We start from the raw sequence: 22,664 nt of genomic DNA on the forward strand, positions 1-22,664 counted from the left end.
CTGCAGTTGGGGAAGTCCAGAGCTAGAGGGCATAGATTTAGGATGAGAGGGGAAAGATATAAAAGGGACCTAAGGGGCAACCTTTTCACACAGAGGGTGGTACGTATATGGAATCAGCTGCCAGAGGAAGTGGTGGAGGCTGGTAGAATTGCAAAATTGAAAAGGCATTTGGATAGGTATCTGAATAGGAAGGGTTTGGAGGGATATGGGCCAAATGCTGGCAGATGGAACTAGATTGGATTGGGATATCTGGTCAGCATGGACGGGTTGGACCGAAGGGTCTGTTTCCATCTCTATGACTCTATGACTCTATAATTGGAAGAATACTGGTCTCCCCTCCTTTCCAGTTACATGGATCTTGCAATTTTACCCCTGTTTGCTGCCAGAAGCTTTCGTCCTGAATTGGCATCAAGGGTATCAAGTTTTCAATCTCCTTCTCTGGCCAGTCTAGCTATTCTGCTGGAAATGGCTGAGCAGCTGACCAGCAACAGCAGCAGCAAAGTTAGTCCAGAGAGTTTCAACATCTTCTGAGCATCCCATTCATACTTCCACAAGGGATTACCTTCTGCAATCTTCTGTTTGTGAAACAGGAAATAAATATTAGATAGTTTTAACAAATATACATTTCAATATGTTTTTATCATTGTTCCCCACATTGTCCCCGAGCTAGAGAATTACAGATGGCACGGTGACACAGTGATTATTGGATTACCGGCACGTCCGAGTTCAATTCCCCAACCTTGGGTGTCTGACTGTGTGGAGTTTGTATATTCTTTTCATATTTGTGTTGATTTTTGCTGAGTGCTCTGGTTTCCTCCTGTTGTCCAAAGGTGTGCATGTTAGGTGGATCGGGCATGTTAAATTGCCCCATTGTGTCCGGGGATGTGCAGGCGAGGTAGAGTAGTCATGGTTAAAACCCCATGCAGGGTTATAGGGGTAGGGTCTGGGTGCCATGCTGTTCTGAGGTTCAGTGCAGACTCAACAAACTCTTTCTGCACTGTAAGTATTCTGTGATTCTAACAATAATAAATTGTTGATGTGGTTTTGAAGCTTTCATTTAAAAAAAACTCATCACAGAATCTCAGAATTGTTACAGTATAGAAGGATGCCATTTAGTTCATCATATTTGCACACACCAGATAAGTTTCTGTGCTTTCCTACAAAATTGGACATTTTTGGAGGCACACAAAAATGAAATCTCATTTTCTCACTGTTCTTGGATTCCGCAGGGAAGAATCTTTTAACTTGTCCCTGAAGTTAAAATGAAGACAAAGGTAGCAGACAATGAAAGGAATTAAGAAAAATGATCAGCAGATGCCCTAACCTAATAATTCAGGCTCCAGGCAATGTCCCATTGGAGCTTCAGGTTCACTGCCTGTAAATGGGCTTCTGGAAAACTTATTTGTAAGGGTTTATGTAATAATAATATGGCCTAAGTAATTTAATAAGCAGGGTTAAGTACTTGAATTTCTTTAATGTTTATAAACATTACTTTTAAAATTCGAGCATTGATCTCAAATTAATTTTGCAACACTTTTCCAGAATTGTGAATCCTCTTCTGTGGTTTTGTTTGTAGGTTTTACCTACTGTCAATTCATAATTTGCTAGTTTTATTTCAAGAAATTTTGGTTTGAATCTTCCTGTTTCCAATTTGTGTTTTGTCAACTGAGATTTATAGTCCCTGGCTCATTGTGACTTTTCACATGCAACCTACTGCTCTTCACTTCAACAGTTATGTAACTGTGCTGTTTGCACCTTCCTTCTAAAATCACATAATAAAAAAAGCAGAAGGGTCTATCATCACCAGGACCTTCTGGCATTTGCATAGCTGACACCAAATTTCTCGCCCAGCTGCACAGCATCTTCAACACTGCAAGACAGGAACTGCCCTTCACACTTTGGCTCTGGATCAATATGACACAGAAAGGAAGCCTGTATCCTGCACTTGGACAGGAATCTAGTGGACTGGGTGTTGGAAGAGCACAGTCCTATTTCCATCTGACCACCACAGGATGTCACATCACCAAATCCAGCTGGCCTGGACTCAGACAGCCACTTAAGGCAGTACTAGGCTTGGGAGAAGTGGGATGCCCAGTAGTTCAAATAGAAGGGCAAGGATCTTTTGATCGGCAAATTTAAGTGCCACCATTTTCTCTCTGCATTTTACGCTCACAGGCCCTCACTCACTCTCAACTCTCAAACCTTTCATCAAGGTTGATGCAAGGTTGATTCTTATTACTGAATGCAGTATTTCAACTCAGCAGCTTCTGTGTCGGTTTCTGCTGGGTGCTCCAGTTTCCTCCTATGGTTCAAAGTTGTGCAGGTTAGGTCGATTGGTCATGCCAAGTTGCCTCGTACTGTCCAGGGATGTACAAGCTAGGTGGATTAGTCATGGTAAAGACACCATGCAGAGTTATGTGGGTGGGATTTGGGTGCCATTCTCCCAAACTAATCTTTCCTGACCTGTCTGCTTCTGACTCACGGAGACACTTCATCAGTTCTTCTGTTCATGCAGCTGCACTGTCCATTCCAACTGCACAACACTCATTTCCCCTCTTTGTTGCAGAAAGATTTGCCCCCATCCCAAACTGATGTCTCCACAGTTGCTCATCTGACTGACCTGCAACTCCTGGATTGGTTGCACTGACCTGCAGGACTGAACGTGACCCAATCCCTGGACTGCAAGGATTCAGATTTCCAGACTCTAATAAGACCAAGTGCCTAACTGACCATGGGCAACCCCTGGATTAGAATCAGAATATCTTTTGACTCATGTGGCAGCAACCTCTGACTGACTATACTCCCTGTTGACTCTGCTGAAGACTGGTCATCTTTCATTGACTGTAAATGTTGTGATGCTGCAGAGTCCAGCATCCCTTGACTCATAGCAACTGCAAAAGCAACTTATTGGTTTGATCTTTTTATGCTTTCCCTGTCGTTTAACAAAAGTTAAGGTTACATAATGATGAAAGCATTCACAACATCCTCATTCAACCATGACAGTGTTTGGGCCCTGTGGAAAGGATAGCTATCAGTCAAACTGGGTTTGAATATTATGTGGCACTAAGAATGGCAGGTCTCACTACCTTCCTTTTTATAGCTGCAGCTACAATGATAATGACTCACAGAACTGATAATGAAAAGTGAACAAATATTTAAAAATGTGATGATGCATTCACAATTAAACTTCACCCTTGCTACCTATGTGCCCTCAGAATGTTTTCTTTTCCTCCCACTACATCTCCACACATTCCCAGTTTTGGCAGCTGGGATGACAGGAGTGCTATAGAGGAACCTGGGGGACTTGGAGCGTTAGTGACCTCCATGGCTCTTTGTGTTTTCAGAGCGCAGACATGCTGACAATGCCCTCGTTAACTGCAGGCTCACCCTCCCTTTGTTTGAACCTCACAAGATTGGGCACTGCAAGCCGAGTGGAGATGAAGGCCTTGGGGTACCTCTGGACTGTCCTGAGAGGTGACTTCTGTGGGGACGGGGTGGAGGGGGCCTGTATGTGGTTCCTCCTTTTGCTGGATGCTGACTGGCAGCATCCTGTCTCCTTGTGACGAAGGGGCATCTGGAGTGAGAGCTCAGTCCCTCAGCTCCGGTTGTGGTACCTTAGAAGCTGAACACCAGTGCAGTGCCGGTCTCTGCATATATCCAGCAGACACTGAGTGTACTGTAACTGGTTTGCCATGGCAGTTTTCAAGCTGTCCATGGAGACAGCCAGACGCTAGCATGCCAGAGCCAGCATGATACAGATAATATCGGCGACTCTTCCAACCTACGATCCAATTTCCTGAGTCTCCCTCACAAACCGCCTACTATTCCTGTGTGCGTCTGTGCCTTTGAATGAAGTTCTGCCTGGATACTCTCCTATGTGAGACTGAGCAGGTGCCTGGCCTCTGGCAATCCTGGGTTTAGTGACCCGGGGCATTCGTTCCTCAGCCAGCTGCATGAATGTATTCACATCAATGTACTCTTGACTCTGATCTAGCTAACATACTCTCCAAAGTGTCACTAACAGATCTGGTGGAGACTGCAGGAGACAATCTTCTTGGTACTTCCTCTGAGGGATCTATAACTTATTCCTCAGAAGTGAATGAGCAGATGATGCCCTGAGAGGCTGGTCACTTCAGGGTGGAAACCATGTGAATGCTGCAGGAGTCAAGAGAAATAATGAGTTGTCAAATTGGCATTGAACCTTAGACATGTTAAGAATCAATTCACAAAGATGCTAATGGGCGAGCCACATAGTACTTGACAACAAATCTTACTTATTGCTGGGACAAGAAGCCCTACTTGGGCAGTTTTCTTCTGCAATGAGATAAAGAGAGGGATTGAGTGAGATTGAGTGCCTGGGATAGCCGTTACGGCTGATGCAGGTGCAGGGGAAGGAAGGAGGTCAGATGCCTGAATTGGAAACAGAGAGGCCAAGTCAAATTAGTATTATAAAACAAAGATGCTGAAGATCTGAAACAAAAATAGAAATTGTCGGAAAACTCAACAGGTCTGACTCTGCGGCTCAGAGACAGAGTGAGATATGAAAGGGGTAAGTAAAAAGGAAATAATGGAAAGCAGGGCAGAACAGAAGTAAAGCTGAATAAGAAATAATAACATCTACCAGTGGGAACAGGGGTTAGCTGTACTTAATGCAAGACACATAATGTGATAATGGGCTGTGGAGTAACTGGGTAACTGTGCTAAAAGCAACCCAAGTCATAACAGGACAGGGTATGGAGTTGAGTAAAAAAACAGAAGGATGGAATTAGGCTCTAAAGTTATCGAACTCAATGTTAAGTCCTAGAGGCTGCCGGATCCCCAAACTGAAAATGTGATTATATTATTTGAGCTTCCAGAGGCTTGCTGGAACATTGCAGCAGGACTGAGACAGAAATGTAATGTGGGAACACGGTGGTGTGTTGAAGTGGCAGGCAACAGGAAGCTCGGGGTCATTTTTGCAAACAAAGCACAGATGTTCTGCAAAGCAGTCACCCAATCTCGCCAGTATAGGGGAGAGCACACTGTGAATACAGTGATTAAATTAAGGATGTTGCAGCTATACAGGACATTAGTTAGGCCATTTTTGGAATATTCTGTGCAATTCTGGTCTTCCTCCTATCGGAAAGATGTTACAAAACTTTAAGGGCTTCATAAAATATTTACAAGGATGTTGCCAGGGTTGGAGGATTTGAGCTGTAGGGAGAGGTTGAGGAGGTTGGGACTGTTTTCCCTAAGCATCGGAGGCTGAAGGGTGACCTTATAATGGTTTATAAATTCATGAGGGGCATTTCCCTGCGGTAGGGGAATCCAGAACTGAGGTCATAGGTTTAGAGTGAGAGGGGAAAGATTTTAAAGGAACCTAATGGGCAACTTTTTCACACAGAGGGTCGTGCGTGTATGGAATGAGCTGCCAGAGGAAGTGGTGGAGGCCGATAAAATTGCAACATTTAAAAGGCATCTGGATGGGTATATGAATAGGAAGGGTTTGGAGGGATATGGGCCAAGTACTGGCAAATGGGGCTAGATTAGATTAGGATATCTGGTCGGCATAGACAAGTTGTCCGAAGGGTCTGTTTCGGGGCTGTATATCTCTCTATAACTCTCTGACAGGTGACTACTGCTTCACCTGGAAGGTGTGTCTGGGGCCTTGGATAGTGAGGAAGGAAACTCACAGATTGCAGGGAAGGTTGTGAGGAGATGTTAGGAGAGAATGGACCCTGCGAAATGCTGACAAGAGAGGGAAGGAGAATATGTGTCAGGTAGTGGCATTCCATTGAAGGTAACAGAAGTAGTAGCTTACAATCCTTTGGATACAGAGGCTGGTGAGGTGATCTGAGGATGTCCCTATCATTGTTGTGGGAGGAAGAGTACCAATAGGTGGGGCAATAACAGGCAGAAACAATGTTTATGGATTTGGGGGACAAGGTAGAAGCGGTCTGTATAGGATTAGGAGACTATGAGCTGGGAGGATGTCACAGGGAGATCTCCAGATGAGATGAAATTTGTGATAGTCATTGACACAATGGCTGATGCTCAATGGTACAGTTATGGTCCAGAGAAGATAGGAGGAGGTGTCTGAGAGCTGGCGCTCAGCCTCCACAACGCAGAGGTCAGTAAACCAGAGAATAACAATACCACCTGTCAGCAGGTTTGATTCAGCTCATTGATTTGGAGTTATATAGCTGTTCTATGTTCTCAGGACATTGCAAGATTTTCCTTCGCGAATGAAGCACTTTTGATATTTTGTCACTGGAAGCACAGCCGTCCATTTGTACGTGAGCTCCTATACGCAGCTTTCTGATAAAGACTTGATAATTGATTTTTAGTCATATTTATTGTAGGATAAGTATTTGGCAAAAATCTTCATTTCCTTCTAAAAGTTCCACATAGTTTTTTACATGTACCTGGGAAGATTTATACAATGCTTAAAAATGTGTTGCTGGAAAAGCGCAGCAGGTCAGGCAGCATCAAAGGAACAGGAGAATCGACGTTTTGGGCGTAAGCCCTTCTTCAAGATTTATACAATGCCATAGACTTATTTGAGCGTACATGATTTTGCTCAATCAAGATTCACACATTCACTGCCCATTGTTATGCTGTTAGATAAACATGAAATTTGAACAAATCGAAGTGTGACATTAAAGTCTGAGATCCCAGATTTTAGGACAGGAAAAGTGATACAACACAAATCTGTGATCTTTTATCAATATGTAGTTTGGAAACAATCTTTTGAAATCACTTACACTCACAATTCACATTTTCACATCTATAGTTGGCTACTTGCTTTGTTGCAACAACTTATAGGTTGATGATACAGGTATTTTCAGCCTTCAGAAAATGATCACAAGAGACCGACATAAAAGATTGAATGCTGTATTCACTTCTGAAACTTGACAGTTGGTGGAGTATATATAAAACTCATAATAAGCTGTGGTTAAATGAATTATTTTGTGGCTGCAATAAGTAGCATTCTCCTTCCCTCTGGTTTGGTCAGAAAATCAAACTTCCCTTGAAACACTGCAGGTCACACTCACTGATTAGCTCCAATTAATTTTCATAAAATAGAAACTAACCAGAATTGAATAGGCAAGGAAATTTATGAATCAAATCTAAGCAAAGTGCCTGTAATTGTTTTCATGCAACTGCATACCCAGAGTGCATTTTAAATATAATTAACCTCTGAAACAAATACCTATGGCTGAGTTAATCTTTGTGTCTTTAATTCACAATGCACAATATTGTATTTTTATATAGCATTGATTTAGTCTAATAACATAATCTTCTTAAAATTACCCATGGAAAGTCTCACATAGTCAGAGTCCATAGTTTATCATTAATGCAATGCAACTAAAGACAATGAAATGCAGATAAAAAATTTTCCCTGGGCAATTTTATTAAAACGAAGGTATTAATGTTAGTTTTATTTTATTGTGCAATAATGCTTAATTCAAGAATCATCAGCTATCACTCTGTGCATCTTTTTAGAAAACTATTAAATATTCAGTTGTCATTCTATTTTCGAGTTTTGCTGTGTACGCAAGAAAGATAACATAAATTGTAATGTCCAATAATATTTTCAACACATCTTGTCAATATTGTTTCCCTTCATCCCTGATAGTTTATACATAGCAAATGATAATTGTACCAAAATTGGTGACAAACAGGTTAAACTATGCTACAAAGGTTATCAATGCTCTTAGAAGAATATTTATTGATGATGTGATGTAATGCTGCTTTTAAAATCAATCTTGTGTGCAACAAAGTCAACACTGGCACTGACTACATCAACTTGTGGTAAGGAATAAAGTGATTTGAGGCTGAGTACAGATTATACACTGCATGTTTCACATGAATGTAGAAGCTGTATGAACAAGCTAACTGAACAGTAAGATGTATTACAATGATAAATAACTACTAATATTGACTATTTTGCTGTGGGGTCACATCTGGGGAATATTTTTGGATGTTTTATCTTCAAAATGCATTGGAGGAATTTTAGTAAAGAACAACATGGATAATGATGCAAATAAGGCATTGAGTCAAGAAGAACTTTAGTCCTTAAAATGTAAAGCATAGCTGATGCAAAAATATGGGGTAGTTCACCTGAACTTGTGAGTGCATGAATTTCAAATCAATGGTGTGGATTTTATGGTTAGTATCAAAGCAGTGGTGCTCCCCATTGAGGTTGTGAAAAGCTGATCACAAAGATCTGCTAACTTCTATGCTGCAGATTTCCCCTTTCCAAAAGAAAATTTAAATCCAGTGCCAAGTGATGGGGATTTCTAGGAGTCTAGCAGTAACGATAGTGGAGTAAACAGCTAGCTATGTTGAAGGTAACAAAACAGAAAGCCCCGATTTTCCTTCACTTTGAACTTAAAATATTAAGTAATGATATAACTGATTCTGATCAATTAGAGTAAAAGCTAAAATCTCATGAACAAGCTTTAAAAATGTAAAATATTTGGAATTGTTTTAATATTGAATAAACTTGATATTCCACAAATATTAAAGTAACTTGTCAGGACCAGTAAGAGTAGTTAGTAATATTTATAAACTTAGTGCATTGCAAAATACCCAGCCTACATCTCATTCAACATGGTGTGATATGTAAGTGTTTTTACAATATTAGTGGTGTAAAAATGGAAGTTTTTGACACTTAACTGATTGCTCAGGGTTTCTTCTCTGGGCATAACCTTACAGTGTACCATTTGGAGAAGAGTAGAATCACTCACAATCACTTTTGGATTTCCATGCTATTATACAGACTTAAAGTCTTCCAAAGTTATTGTAAGTTTTAGTGCAGTAACATAGTTGAACCCTGAAAATTTCTCCATCATCGCCACAGCAAACTTTGGACTATGAAATGTCAGATAACATAAGAGGTTTTTTTTAATGTATACAGCAATGAATATGTAGAATGAACTCTCAATAAAAAATGAGACAGAAGATTGATTAATTTCCTCAAAAACAGATGGATACATTCCTGTATAGAAATATGAATGAAGATAACTGTGACCAGTATGGTTTGAGATTATACATTTGTGTTTCTGTAGCTCGGAAGATAAACGAAAGTTATCTCTCAAAAGCAGAAGCCAGGTTTGAATTATATAGATGTAGTAACAGATAAGTAAGCTGAAGTTTACTTGATTACCTTTACAGATCAAAGAATATTTATACAGAAATTTCTCTTTTAATTTTAAACAGAATGGCTGGAATCCAAGATAGGACAGATAGTTAAATTAATGTTTCTTGGAAGGAATGAACTTGATCAAGTAAATGGCTATTTCTCCTTCCATGTTTTATTGTATTTTGTTTTATGATGCACCTGAAAAGAGTGCAGTGCACTGTTCCACTGACAAAGTATCATCGCAATGCATTCACCAGTAAGACAGCCTCACAGGAAGTGGAATGAGCTGCCAGAGGAAGTGGTAGAGGCTGGTACAATTAGAATATTTAAAAGGCATCTGGATGGGTATATGAATAAGAAGGGTTTAGAGGGGTATGGACCAAATGCTGGCAAATGGGAATAGATTAATTTAGGATAGCTGGTCGGCATGGACATGTTGGGTCTGTTTGCATGCTGTACATCTCTAAGACTCTAAATGCGTGTGTGTGTGTGTGTGATCAAACTGCAGATTACCATGTAGATCCTTCTCAGCTTCAAATCAGTTGGTTTGCACGAGGATCAGATTAAAATCAACAGCATGAGACTGAATTCCATCTGGCTGAGATAGACTTGGTTCCTGTTTCCTCATTGTGCCCGTAACAGTGGAAGCCTAGAGCGAACCACCACAAAGAAAAAAACAACCAAAACACCGATTAGAAAGAAACATTAGCAGACAGTGAGTCAAGGAGCTGCCTTCAGACGCAGCACACACAAACGAATGAATATAAATAGCAGGACATTTGCCTGACTGAATAGAACACAGTGCTTAATATCTAATCTTGAGTTCACGTTTTCTGTGAATTCTGTATTGGTAACAGTACAACTTCCCACCAAATGCATAGTAAATTTTTTTGTTGAAATTGTAATATATGGATCTTGACAACCATTAACAGACTATATGCTAACAGTATTGATTGACAATAATGGAAAATATTCAGTTTTATACAATCGTCTGATGTGCTATTTATCCCTGCCAGAATACAAAATACTAAAATGTTGTGTAAATTGCAAAGCATCTAAACGTATTCTTTACAAACTGAAACAATGTTTTGCACTGATTCAAAAATATGTCAGACAGTGTCAATCAAGATTGTTTTTGTGATCTATTTTACATTATAGCTTGTGTCCTATGCAGAATTTCAAACTGATTCAACAAAATATTATCTTGTCTTCACAATGCTCAGGAAGTTTACAATATACACCAAAAATGACTCCAAGTTCATACTTTTGTCCTTTCACTATTTACTGCAGAGCATATGCCATTTTGATTAAATGTATAACCAATGGACCCAAACAGAATTTTCCCCAGTCTTTTTATAAAGTAAATTAGAGAATGATTTTCATGTTAGCGTCACGATGAGTAAGATAGGTTTTTCAGTATTTATGTGACCTCAAGGTCATCTGAAGGAAAGCAGCATTAATCAAAGTGACACTAGGCAAGAAACCTAAACAGTCCTTATATGTGTAGTGTAATCCAACACTGAAGAACAGTTTATCTTACCTAGTGCTTACTTCACAGCTCCTGTGTAGGCAGCTAATTTTTACAATTAGACACTGAATGGTCCTATTTCACATAATATTTTTGATGGTCTAAATCAGTGGAATACGTAATACTAAGTTAACATGGTTAAAAACTATCTTTAACACAAGGAAGAAATACAATATTTAATTCTGCCAATGTTAGGATTTAATGTTTTATTTTTAACATATGGAAATATGCATTCAAATGCTGCAACACTACATTGAGATAGTGAAGAAGCAAAAGTATAACAGAAAACAACGAACAGAGAAAGTTGTTCTATTGCAAAATGTCCTCAAATAAAGATGGATCAATACGTGAAGCTTTTTGTCTGGAATGTGGCTTCCCATTCAGCCTCTCCTGCGAACTACATTCATTGATATATTTGGTTTAGCTTCTAATTTGGTTAGATTAGAATGTCCCCTTTCTACAATTAACTAGAAAATATCAAATTAAACAACACTTACCTCAACAAAATTAAATGATTTTATAGTAATTTAATCTTCAGGCTGGGGTATTCTGAACAGTCATTTGTAAATAAATGTTCAATTTCATAAATATAATAAAGTAAAAATATTAAATACATTTATAGCATCATGGGCCTACATTACATTTTTTAATTAGTTTCAGGTTATTTGTGACAATTCCTGTAATGACTAGGTTTGCTGTAAGATGGAATTGCAATTCTCTAAGGGCTGCAGTCTCTCCAACCACTTTATTTCACATCAAGTTTAATAGCCCTGCAACCTATAGTGAGCAGCCTTTGTCAAATTCACCTCAGGCTCAAACAATATGCACTGTACCTCATTTCTTGGCTCACCCAAGACAATTCATGTATATGGAGTGGTTTAGTGCATGCTGTATTTTGAAGAGCACTGCTTTTTTTTATTTGCAATCCAATTCCACAGGAATCCAGGAGAAGCAATAAATGTGGTTTGCAAGATGACAGTTCTCTTCAGATATTTTCCTCCGCTGCCTATTCACACAGGAGTTGGCTATTTATAAATAGCTGCACTATTTATTTTGTTGAAGTCACCATTAATTAGCTCACATGCTTCAGAATCTAAGTTGTCTATTACAATTTTACTTTCTTCAATTTAAATTATTCTTGAGTCTTATTCTTCATTCCAGTGCATTCCCACTTGAAACAGCATTACAGGTGAGGATGTTACCTTCTCTCATTAGTTGTCTGTTTATTTAAATGGGAACATGGAAGGGGCTAAATTTAATATATCAATGTCTTGAGTTTATGTGGTGGAATTCTCCTATAGACATGGTGCTGGGCTTACTACCTGAGAATAATTCATTTTATTTGATAGCTGGTATCCTTGGCTATATCATTCTATTTTCAGGCAAAGTGTTTTTCCAGTGAGATTCATGATGTCTGGACACTATGACTCATAGTGACATTTCTCATGCAAATTTATGTTCTTCACCTTATTACTTATGCAGTTGGGCTCAATGATGCCCACCTAATGGAAACACACAGCAGGACAAGTAGAAGTACTTGGCATTTCCTGGACCTACCTCCGTATATGCTATTAGCTTCATATTTAAAACCCAACTGCACAAAACTTCACAAACCGCAAGCAAGGAACTGCCCTTCACACTTTGGTGCTCAAGCATCTACATTCAGGACATGGCCTGGAAAGAGATGTTAGTTCCTCAGTTTACTGACCAGGACCTTGGAGGTGCTGGTAAATGGGGTGGTGGAGTGGACGGCAGTGTTATATCCTGCTGACTGGCATTGGAGAGCAAGCCAGCCTGGTCCCAGATGTTGTCCCTTGTCAGTGCAATGACCTGGTGAAAGACAATGCCTAGTAGTGCACAAAGAAGGTCAATGATTATCTGCACTCTGCAGGATAAGTCCCACTGTCTTCTGCCCACCACTTCAATCTCACTTGGCCACCGCTTGCTCTAAACCTGTCACTGCACATGTCTCTCACCAAGGCTCATCAACCATAACTTTCTCTATTGTGTGCAGCACGCCCACTCCACCACACTCTCTCACCTCATCCTCCCAAACTACTGACCATTCTGATCCACTGCACTTCATAGTCACTCACTGGGCACACCTCGCCAGCTCTCCTGCTCACGCACTACAAATTCCTCGTCCATCTACTTCCATCATTCTCAAAACTTCCTTTTGTCTTACTGCAGGAAACATGACTCGTAGCCAGGCTGAGAGGGCCAAACTAGTGAGGAAGAGGCAGATTTAAGCCTTTTTTATGGCAGGTGAGACAAAATCCTGGATTTGGCTGAAAAATAACACACAGCTAATCTGGGAATAGGGAGACCTCAATGGGGAACCAACTCAGAAGCTTCATTATGCTGTGCTGCTGTACTCACCCATTATCATTCACATGAACTCATCCATTAACCTGTACAATCTTTTATCCTTCTTACTCAACTAATTCGTTCTCCTCTCTAGTACTTGCATCAGTGGTACCCAAAGAACCCCTACCAAGTGTCAGCCAGTGGTGGAGACTTGTAGCTCCATTTATAAGTCTGAGAGGGATGTAACTGAACCCTCAGAGGATGTATCAGCTAGACTTTCACCTACACCCTCCACGAAATCTGAGTCCAGGCTGGTTAGGTCTGTTATGGCTTCTTCTGCCAGTCAGCAGGATACAGCACTGCCTTCCACTCCACCATCCCATCTACCAGCACCTATCAGTAAACTGAGGCAGTCAGAAGACAGTTAGAGACCAGGCACCTGCTCAGTCAAGGGGAGGAAGCAATTCCCAGCTATTAATGACTTTATCAAATTGCACAGACAGGCAAAGGAACAGCAGACAGTTAGTAAACTGGATCAAAAGATAAAGGAGTCCACCAAATTCATAGTATTGATTTCTGGATGCATGCATTTGCCAGTTGCCATGAAGATTTTGGAGACTGAATGGAAAACCAGATCCAGCTTGTTAAGTTTCTGCCATTTTTTCACACAGACCTCCACTCAATATTTGTAGCCATAGCTGCTCAGGATTAATGGCAAGGTGAAAGGGTAATGAGGAAATTCAATCTCCCTCCAGGTACTCCTTCATCTCTGGGATCAAGGTTGGGCCAACTCATAGGGAGGAGAGGCCACATTCAGGTACCCCAGAAGTCTCCACTCAGGATGTAACAAAGGTGCTTGGCTCCTCCATTTCATTCATGCCTCTGATACCAAAGCCTGCAGATGTTCAAGCCGGAGAGAGAGAGAAGTCTGCATCTGAGCAGGACACTCTCTGTGCCCTTCAGATCCAAATGCCCCCAGGCATGACAGCTCCAGTCTTCCAGACTAAGAAGGGAAACTATAAAGAGGCTCCTTTCTCCCTAGTTGCGGAAGTCAGGACTGCAATTCAGTGTAATGGGAGGGAAAGGAATCTCGGGGCACACAAACAGCATAGGTGACAATTATTCTGGATAACGTTGCACTTTTGTAAATGTACATGCACTGGTATCTCAAGATGTCTGCTCCAATGTCTTAGTCACTGTCGGATCAGGTTAGGGCAGTGCCTGAAAGTGGCATAGGTGACAGGTTCAATCAAGGCATTCAAGAGGGCATTAGATGAATACAGGGTTATGGGGAAAAGGCAGAAGATTAACATGAAGTTAAAATACTCAGACAGCCATTGCAGTTATGATATGCTGAATAGCTTCCTTCTGCAGCACAATTCTGTCATTCTGTGAAGTTGCATCCATGTGAGAGATGGAAAAGCACAGCTAGTCAGGCAGCATCCGAGGAGCAGAAGAGTCGACATTTCGAGCATAAGCTCTTCATCAGGAACTCATGCTCGAAATGTGGATTCTCCTGCTCCTCGGATACTGCCTGACTGGCTGTGTTTTTCCAGCACCACACTTTTCAACTCTGATCTTTAGCATCTGCAGTCCTTACCATGTTAGAGATGACCAGCCACTTCACAATCCTATGGATGAAATAAGTTGTAATGGTCAAGCATTGCTTACCTCTCATAGACTCCTTGACTGCATTTACCTCCAAGTATCATGAATCTTTGAATTGTGAGTTTGATGACAATAGCCAGGCATTGCATTTTAACATGGAACACACTGAAGGTAATGTAGAGGGATTGTGCTAAGGCCTGACCACTTCATCATTGAGAGGATGGAATCAGTCATGATTCCACACATCTCTGAGAGGAATTGTTCATTCTATCAGCCAGCTTTCCAAATTGGGAGGAATTGGGAGGAATACAAGACAATTCACATGACCACTCTTCCTCAAAACATACTAATCTGCTGAGAAAAGTTGAACCAAGCACTGGCTCTCCCAGGTTAAGTGTTGTCCTACAGAATGCTCAAACATCTCAGGACAATTTAGCAGTCTATGCACAATTTGAAACATTGAAGGATAATCAATGATGGCTCTGTTAAACAAAGGTGCTCAGGATGCCTTTCAGCCTTTTGTGCATCATGAGATGCACAGCATTTGGATATCATATGCGGATTGAAGTTTCAGTACAATATGATATTTGTGCCCAATCATACTGACTGTTGCTTTCTTGTTAATGGTTAGTTGGTGCTGTAATGTGTCAGTGCTTGAATATGGGATCACCTGAAAGTATTATACTTACAAATATTTAGAATCTCAGATGGAAGTATCATATCTTCATTCTACATCAGCTGAGGGTCTTGGAATGGTGCCGTAAACCATTTTTGGAAGAACACCATCATCAACCATCCTTTTATGTCCTGAGGACCTAGGAAGGAGGCAGGAACCCATTACCTCTCTGCTAAGTACCCACCATAGTAGCTCTCATGATACCAAGCAAAGACTTTTAAAATCTGGCATTGATGGTCACCTATAACAACCTGAATATTGATGGAGTGGAAGCCTTTTCTGTTGATGAAACTCTGCAGGTTGACAATAAGGTGCCCTCAAAGCAACTTGGGTGCAGTCTATCATGCTGTGTCAGAGATTATTGAAAATCCCAGTGACTGGGCTGCTTGACTCTCTTTATCTCTGGACAATGAAATGAACAGCTATGGTCTGGCAAAAATGGTATCGATGATATCCTGGATGCTTTTGTGGGTTAAGGATTAGGAAATGCCACACAGAAACCAATTGTTCCTTGAAATAAGCCACTGGCTTAAAAATTCAGGACAGCTGTACCTTGATAACCACTGCAATGAGTTGGCTACCAGACCTTCCGTTGGCGAATCATGTCCAGCAGACAATACAGTCAGTGACGATGACTTGGGACATACTTGATCTGTGTCTGCATTGTGTTTCTGTAAACTGTAGAAAGTGATAGCAGGATCTGTGGATGTGGGATCACATTGCTCCCCTCCTCCCCACTCCTGCCAAAGCCGTGCCACCCACCCTCCCCCCACTCCCCACCCAAGCTATGGTGGTGTCCATGTCAGATGTATGAACAGTCAATTTATGGAGAATGTCAGAAAGAGAACACCATTTCAACAACAATACACCTGAGTCCTCACATCAGTCACAATTAAATATGTTATGCCTTGAAACAATATGCCACGGAGGCTTTGCAAGAAAATCAATGTCTTGCCTCAATAAGGAGCTATGAGGCATGTAATCCTATCTAAAAATATGTTCTACAACCAAATTATTCACACTACATTGTGGAAGTGGAATTCTGGCAGTAGGCCACCTGTGATACCAATGCCCTTAAAAGAAGGCACCCTTGAACATGTCCTTGCACACTTACAGTTCAATGTACAAATGTGGCAGCTCTGAAGCATTATCCTCCAGTGATAGCAACAGCATGGGTTTAAAAATCTTCTACACAAATAACACTACTAAATTGGCATCTGGTTATATTTACTTAGTTGACATGGGAAGAAAGCAAAATAAATTGCTGACAGGTTGCAATTACACGAGAACTGGACAGAGAACAGACATGATTACGTGGTGAGATTGTTGGTTTGACATTGCCAACATGCATGTATGAAGGTTGGAGAATGATGGAGTCATTGGAAGATGCAGGGTCATTGTGATGAATACAGAGTTGGATGAAAGCCCGGACAAGCAAATAGCAGAGTACCTGCTCTGACTTTTAGGTTGGGAATTGCCACTGTCTAATTTCTTGGAGATGGAGATGATAATTGAAATTGGCACACAAATTAAGTGAGGTGGGCTAATAATGAGATGCAAATGCATGCTGCTTAATTGTGATATTCTTAATTTGTATTGAAACGCTAAGAGGGAAATCAGGAAACATATTGTCAACCTCAAAATATTGTCAACCTCAAAATTATAATCTTTGCATTCTTGCTATATTTTCCCAACTTTCTTGCAGTTGCTCACATGGCTTAAGAGAATGGAAAACTCTGCCCCGTGTTTCAGTAATAGCAACCTCATTTGCAAAATGTAATATATATCATAATGCAGCTGCTCTAGTCTTCAAAACCAATAAAACTTTAAACTGAACTTCCAAACCAGGTGGATAAACAAAACTAAAATCAGATCCATCTATAGCTGTTGTAATTTCAGTTCTCGAGAATCTTTTCCTACTGTCTTGATTCTTTGAAAAATAACTAAGGTGGTGCAGTGATGAAGAATGTTATGTTTTGAGCCGAGCCCCACAACTCTTTTAAAAGAAACGTTCACAAGTCTTTTGCATCTACTCTTCCTTCACAAATGACACAACCCCTCAATAATCTTAAGTCATTAACTAAGAGACCACTAGAAAGAACGTTTGCCATTGTAATGAGTTCTAGTTGGAACTAATTCCATCAGAGAGGTTGGTCACATTTTTTATGTTCATTGTTTAGTTGAAGTAGTTATTTTGTTACAAAAAATGTTTCCACAATAATGCAAGGCTCTTTATCCTTTATTTCTTTTATGTTCACCCTGGTCAAAAGGCTGGAAAAGAGCAGATAAATTAAATGGAGCAATTATTTTTACTTTGAAGAGACAGTAATTTTCTTGGTATTTTCTCCAGTTGATACCTCAGTTGAAATCAAGGCAATCTTTTCCTCTGTTCAATTTGGAGCACAGCATACTAAAATGTCACCACGCTATCCATAATTTCATTAAATTTTACTTGTCGTCTGCTATGGTTAGTTAAAAAAAGTAAAAATGGCAAAATAGATAGCTAACTGCATGTTTTCTTCGGATCACATCACCTTAAATTATCTTAGAAAGCTGAGTGAAAAAAAATTAATGAAAAAGAGCCAATTTAACATATAGGGCCAGACTCAGGGTTAATCTCGAATTAGTGATGTTGAGTAGTGACCTTAATGAAAATAGATGAAGAGATCAATGAATAAAGATTATTGGACCATGACAGCAGGTCAGAGAAGAGGGTTTCTCTCCCCCTGCATCAGACCATGGGGAGCAGTAACTATTGCTACATATCTACGCACATGTGATAAGACAGTCAGACCGGGAATTATATGAATCTTAAAAATTTGCTATCATAGTCTTAAGTCATCATCTATGATGATTCAGAATCTACAGTAAATACAACGCTTGAATACAATACACATTTATTCCATGTTCATTTTAAAGTCAATCTCTCGAGAAGTTTCATTTTACAATTAAAGTTTTCAGCTATGTAATATGTGAATCCATTCGCTTTGAAAATTTGATACTTTGTTCATTGGGTCAAATACACTGTCATGTGACAGTTTTGCTGTCAGTAACATTACCAGGGAAGTTGGCTTCTTTATAGTACTGGTTCTTTATAGTTCTTTACATTCACTTCATTTATTTTGCTAAATAGTTAGTAGTTGACAAGAACAGTTACACTGTCTAAAAATTTTCTTTTGGTATTCCTTCAATTAATCGATTCATTAGTTTGCTTTCTTTTTGTTATTAACATATCAAAAATATTTTCCCAGACCTTAACATGCTTTGAAAATAGGTGCCAAATCACCTGTGTGTGTCTCTGAAGAGTGATATTCATCATTGTTTATCTCTTATACATTACAAAGCATGTTGCATTTACTTTCCAGCCTAATATAGAGTTCCACAAATTAAAATAGTCTTGCTTCTTGGTCATACAGTATGTATTTTCAAACCCAGCATCTCTTAGTCCTGTAATCTGTTCCACATATCGACTAGCAAAGCAGCAGTGAAGAGACTGTTCATAATGTTATGCACAATTTTGGAAATTTGACAAGAACATCAGTGATTTGTGCCATTGTGTGGAGAGGAGATAGCTATTACTGGGACAGTTATTACAGTTTAAGCATCCACTATGTATACTGAGACCTACAATTATTATCCACTGAATTAGATGTTAGGTTTTTTTTTCCCCTGAAGATTTTCTGAGAGATTTGAATTAAAAAGCTGTGATATTTAGTGCTTCCCTTAAACCAAACCTTGGAAATGGGTTGGAGCCCTTTTGTAGTTTTCAGATACTATAGACCATTACACACAATAGCAGATTTCAAATGTTCAATAGAAGAAGTGTTAGTTCTAGAAATATATACCAAGTAATTTTAGGGTAGGAGAGACACCTAACACAATTATTTCTCCACTGTGCACTTTTGCCAGTTAATACCCTGCAAGCAAACTGGAATTGTGGAATAATCCACATCCTTTCATTATAGATGTACATAATCTAAATAATTGTATTTGCATATATTATTTTCTCCAAGTAAATATTAAGACTATTAATGTACAGTATATAAGGCAGACATGAAATGATAGCTCTAATTCCATTTACAATGAGGTTGAATGTCTAGATGTTAGAAATTTTGCAAATTGTATATCTCAACCCAGAAATTACAGTGCTATGCAATTAAAGAGAACAAACCCTCAGTGCTAATAATGAATAATAATCAGTTTTATTAATTTGGACAGTACACAGTTTCTTCTGTGCTGGGAAAAAAGTCAGTCTCATACTAACAGTGGCTCCATCATGCATCACTGGGCAGCTGCTGTTTTTCTCTTGGTAGCCCCAGACCCGGAGAAAGGTCATGGAAATTCTCTGAGCTCTCTTATCAAGCGATTGCTGACTTGAGATACAGGATTGTCTTAAGGGTACAGCTGAGTGCCCAGGTGTGGGTTCGAAAGTGGACTCTACTTCAATTGTTGGTGAGTCTGGTATGCTGCATTCTGCTCAGGCTCTATAGAAAAAGGAAGTGAATCATGTCAATAGTTCCCAGAGCAGATTATCAAAGGAAGAGTGTCTGATTGATAGAACTTCCATGCAAACACCAAAACACAATTAAGTTCCAAAGATTTTTTGACTTGAAACATTAAATCTGTTTCTCTTTCCACAGATGCTGCCAGGCCCGCTAAGCTTGTCCAGCATTTTCTAATTTCATTGCCAAAACATAATTTGGCTGGTGATCGAAGGGACCCCCTTTGTCAGGTCTTTCCTGTGTGCTCATAATGACAAATTGACAAATTAATATGGCTGTGAGATTCAAAATATCCAAACACAATGCCTGGATTTTATGAACAACAATAAATGGATTTTACTGCCTCCATATTTTCTCTGGTTTTTCTGCACTGGAAAATGTGGGACAGAATCTTTCCAGCCCCTTTATGACATAGAGTCATAGAGATGTACAGCATGGAAACAGACCCTTCCGTCCAACCCATCCATGCCAACCAGATATCCCAACCCAATCTAGTCTCACCTACCAGCGCCCGGCCCCTAACCCTCCAAACCCTTCCTATTCATATACCCATTCAGATGTCTTTTAAATGTTGCAATTATACTAGCCTCCACCACATCCTCTGGCAGCTCATTCCATACACGTACCACCCTCTGTGTGAAAAGATTGCCCTGCAGGTCTCTTTTATATCTTTCTCCTCTCAACCTAAACCTATGCACTCTAGTTCTGGACTCCTGACCCCAGGGAAAAGACCTTGTCTATTTACCCTATCCATGCCCCTCATAATTTTGTAAACCTCTATAAGGTCACACCTCAGCCTCCGACACGCCAGGGAAAACAGCCCCAGCCTGTTCAGCCTCTCCCCATAGCTCAAATCCTCCAACCCTGGCAACATCCTTGTAAATCTTTTCTGACCCACATGGCCATTGGCGAGTTAATTGGGAAAATGTTGTGAGGCAGAAATGAGATTCTCAACATTGAGAAAAAAGAATCCGATTCTCCAATCAAGTTTTGAACAGCGAGATGAGAATCTCGCCAGTAGGTGGCAAGAGTCCTATTTACATGCGTTAGCATTCCATTATTAGCAAACTCTGCCCCATTGATATGCAGATTTTTGTTGTCCCATGGGCTCATAAAATCCATGCAATCACAACAGTGTGGAAACAGGCCTTTCAGCCCAACAAGTCCACACCGACCCTCTGAAGAGTATCCCACTCAAACCCATTCCCCATTACTCTACATTTACTCCTGACTAATCTGCCTAACCCACATATCCCTGAACACTATGGGCAATTTAGCATGGCCAATTCACATGGCCATGCACATCTTTTGATTGTGGGAGGAAACCGGAGCACCTGGAGGAAACCCACGCAGACACAGGGAGAATGTACAAACTCCGCACAAAAGTCACCCAAGGCTGGACTCGAACTCAGGTCCCTGCTGCTGTAAGGCAGCAGTGCTAACCACTGAACCACCATGCCACTGTTCAATAGAAAACTAAACAGTTATAATTTTACTCGAGAAAGTCAGAGCAGATACCTGACAATTCCAGCTTGCAGCTTGTTCCTCCATGTTGTACAGCCTTCCTCAACATCTCAGGACACATTCCATAGGCAGTGACTGCCTGCACCTCCCATACACAAAAGCTGGCATCAGACGTGTACCAGCCTCACTGCACCCTCATGCACATCTCTGACCTATGTGAAATACAACAGTCTACTTAATGCTGCTGCCAAGACATTTTCCATGCAGGGAAAAGCACCCAGCTCAAGGTTTTGACCAGTACGTATTTCAGGGCTTTTCACATGCCTTCTTAGCAAGTATTTGGATGCCAACAATAGCTCTGCCCTCCCTTGCTTTTTTATGCTTTGCCGGCTCAGCCACAGCTTAAAGGGTCAGATTATAATGGGATCTTGATCAGATGGGCCAATGGGATGAGAAGTGGCAGATGGAGTTTAATTTAGATTAATGTGAGGTGCTGCATTTTGAGAAAGCAAATCTTGGCAGAACTTATACACTTAATAGTAAGGTCCTAGGGAGTGTTGCTGAATAAAGAGACCTTGGAGTGCAGGTTCATAGCTCCTTGAAAATTGAGTTGCAGGTAGATAGGATAGTGAAGAAGGCGTTTGGTATGCTTTCCTTTATTGGTCAAAATATTGAGTACAGGAGTTGGGAGGTCATGTTGCGGCTGTACAGGACATTGGTTAGGCCACTGTTGGAATATTACACGCAATTCTGGTCTCCTTCCAATCGGAAAGATGTTGTGAAACTTGAAAGGGTTCAGAAAAGATTTACAAGGATATTGCCAGGGTTGGAGGATTTAAGCTATAGGGAGACGCTGAACAGGCTGGGGCTGTTTTCCCTGGAGCATCGAACCTTATAGAGGCTGAACAGGCTGGGGCTGTTTTCCCTGGAGCATCGAACCTTATAGAGGTTTACATGAGGGGCATGGATAGGATAAACAGACAAAGTCTTTTACCTGGGGTGGGGGAGTCCTATGCTCAAGAATACATAGGTTTAGGGTGGGGGGGGGGCAAGATATAAAAGAGGCCTAAAGGGCAACGTTTTCACACAGAGGGTGGTACATGTATGGAATGACCTGCCAGAGGAAGTGGTGGAGGCTAGTACAATTGCAACATTTAAAAGACATCTGGATGGGTATATGTATAGGAAGGGTTTGGAGAGTTATGGGCCGGGTGCTGGCAGGTGGGACTAGATTGGGTTGGGATATCTGGTCGGCATGGACAAGTTGGACCGAAGGGTCTGTATCCATGCCGTACATCTCTATGACTCTATTTCTGTGTTTCTGAACACAGACACAAAGCCAGGCAGCTTGTCATGGTTGTCAGCAGACATCAGTCAAGGAAGTGGGTTTTGTTGTATGGCACTTTGCTATGTGAAGCTCAAACCTACGCCATGTGCCAGCAGCTTATGCAG

At 40.5% G+C, this 22,664-nt stretch overlaps 2 long non-coding RNA genes across 5 annotated transcripts in view; both read right to left on the minus strand.

Moving 5' to 3' along the window:
- Positions 1–268: 268 nt before the first annotated feature.
- Positions 269–15,379, minus strand: LOC122562104. Its single transcript, XR_006315217.1, has 3 exons — positions 15,260–15,379; positions 9,641–9,776; positions 269–575 (listed from the first exon to the last, which is right to left on the minus strand). It is a non-coding gene; the product is annotated as an uncharacterized LOC122562104 (long non-coding RNA).
- A 3,897-nt stretch (positions 15,380–19,276) lies between these two features.
- Positions 19,277–22,664, minus strand: part of LOC122562106 — a 41,437-nt gene continuing 38,049 nt past the window's right edge. For 3 of the 4 annotated variants that reach the window (XR_006315222.1, XR_006315220.1, XR_006315221.1), the window contains exons 5-6: positions 21,267–21,424; positions 19,277–19,730 (exon numbers count right to left, since the gene is read on the minus strand). This is a non-coding gene — a long non-coding RNA (uncharacterized LOC122562106). The remainder of the gene's footprint in view (positions 19,731–21,266; positions 21,425–22,664) is intronic. The other variant, XR_006315219.1, reaches the window with a different exon arrangement.

This window comes from Chiloscyllium plagiosum, chromosome 24 (genome assembly GCF_004010195.1).
Source record: "Chiloscyllium plagiosum isolate BGI_BamShark_2017 chromosome 24, ASM401019v2, whole genome shotgun sequence".
NCBI classification, from domain to species: domain Eukaryota; kingdom Metazoa; phylum Chordata; class Chondrichthyes; order Orectolobiformes; family Hemiscylliidae; genus Chiloscyllium; species Chiloscyllium plagiosum.